Source organism: Pteropus alecto, unplaced genomic scaffold (assembly GCF_000325575.1).
Source record: "Pteropus alecto unplaced genomic scaffold, ASM32557v1 scaffold120, whole genome shotgun sequence".
Classification (NCBI taxonomy): Eukaryota; Metazoa; Chordata; class Mammalia; order Chiroptera; family Pteropodidae; genus Pteropus; species Pteropus alecto.
Genome location: NW_006430061.1, coordinates 1782849 through 1785218, shown reverse-complemented (window position 1 = coordinate 1785218; position 2370 = coordinate 1782849). Strand labels below are relative to the sequence as shown.

Here is a 2370-nt window from a genome sequence, read left to right as displayed (position 1 = left end):
GTGTGTGTGTGTGTATAGTCACACAGTTAAGTGCTCAATAAATATTTACAGTTACTATTGTGATATCTTATATATCTTATATCTTATAATATGCTATCTCTTGTATGAAATGGGATTCCAAAATGATGTTCAGGTAAATTTTTTTAAATGCATCATACTATACACTTATAGTGAATATAGTCCTCTAAAGTTGTTCTCTTAGGGAAACAGTTACTTATTTCAACATCGTCATTGATCATGATTGTTATTTACTAATTCCTTTATCCATTCAACAAATATTTCATGTTCTCCTACAATGTGCCAAGCACTGAGCTAAGTACTTAAGACCCAGAGAAGGGCACACTTGGTCCTTGGCTTCTAGAGACTCACATTTAGTGGGTAAAAGCAGAGCAAGCAATAGCAGGTATGCACAAAGAGCCGAGAGCATTCTGTCAGGAAATAACGAACTGTCCAGGGTAGTTGCTGAAGACATTCAGAGAGGCATTTAAAGGTAGAGGAAAATATTTGTTGTGATTTATTACGACTTTTCTATGTGCAGGTCACTGCGCTAGGGGCTTTGTCATTTTAATTTATTCCACATAATAATCATGCAAGGTAAACAGTATTCTCATTTTGCAGATGAGAATACTGAGTCTTGGGAGGTTAAAAGAAGTGCCTGTAATCTTACAACTGGTATAGAATAACTGAGATTTCAGCCCAGGTCAGTGAGATTCCCAAGTCTGTGTACTTCTTCGCTACCTAATGGGCCAATTCTGTCACTCAGGCCAGAAAAAGGGAAAAAATGGTTTTGTTGTTTACAGACACATCTTTAGTTTTTGTTTGTGTTTTATTATTTAATATTCGATACATACAAAAAATTGCTAATGTATTTAAGTTCATTACATAGAAATATATATTTATTTTAGTAAATATTATTTTAGTAAATATTGGAACACACAGCAAACTATATATATAAAATATTTACTTTTTAGTTGAATAGCTTACCAGGTATTTTTATGCTTACAGAAAGAGGGTTATATCTGTACACAAATACAATCATATTTTATACATATTTGTAACTTCTTTGTTCCACTAACAGATAAAGAACACATTTTGATATCAACAAATATACATCTATATCATTTTTATTAATCATTATTAAATGTTCTTGGGATGGATGTTATCATTTATTTAACTTATTCTCCAGAGAGTTAGCTCAATTTCAGTTTTAAAATTATTATGAATAACATTGATGATCATCTTTTACACAAATGCCTTTGCATGTTTGTCTAATCATTCTCTTAAGATAAATTTCTGGAGAGAGATTTGCTGGGTCAAATGTTTAAGGTCTTTGATGCATTTTTCCACATTATATTTCATCACGTGTAAATTTATACTTCCATTAACAATTTATGAAAGTGGCTTGACATTATTCTATATCGCTATGTTCACCATTTTATCTTACTGATTTTATGAGTTCTTTATATATTAAGGTCATGAACCTTTTGTCTTTCATATATTTTATGGTATATTTACCATACAGAAATATTTAATTTTTATATAGTGAAATCTATAAATTTTTTATGGTTTCTGCTATTGATGCAATATTTGGGAAAGTTTTCCCTATTGATGATCCTAAATTTTTTTAAAGATATTTTGTGGCCTCACTTCACTTTTTAATCTATCTAAAATTTAATGTGCTATGGCCATGCCACCCTGAACAAGCCCGATCCCATCTGATCTCGGAAGCTAAGCAGAGTCGGGCCTGGTTAGTACTTGGACGGGAGACCACCTAGGAAGACCAGGTGCTGTAGATGTAAAATATAAAAAATAAGGGATTGTAAGCTGACAAGGTCCTTGCAATCTGTGAGGTCAACCAAGGGTTGCCTCACCTAAAAAACAAATAAATACATACATACATACATACATAAAGTAATTAATTAATTAAATAAAATTTAACGTGGTATATGGTAGGAGGAAAGCATCCAAATTAATGTTTTAGGTATTAACTTACGCCCAACCCTCCACATATGAAATATTACTTCTGTTATATACTAAATAATAGTATCGAAAAGCTTTCTGTTATTTTCCACTGATCTGTTTGCTTGTTTTGTTCACAGAACCATGCTGTTTAAATTATTACTGCTCTGTAATATATTTACTGTCTACCAGTGCTAGTGTCTTTTCATCAATTTTCTTTTTCAAATATTTTTATGTAGTCTTTTCTGGTTTTCTTTCAGAAGTGATGGTTTGGGAGTGGAGGATAATTTTTAAAAATATGGTAGTAATATGCATGATAAGGTGTGTTGTGTATTTTAAAAACCTGTCTTATAACTTCATAGCCACACTTGATTTTTGCATTTCCATACCGAATTTCCATATGTATGGCAT

The 2370-nt window shown here is 31.6% G+C and overlaps 1 pseudogene; it reads left to right on the top strand.

The window, feature by feature from the left end:
- The first annotated feature begins 1677 nt into the window (after nt 1-1677).
- Nucleotides 1678-1796, top strand: LOC112479426 (annotated as a pseudogene).
- Nucleotides 1797-2370: the final 574 nt, after the last annotated feature.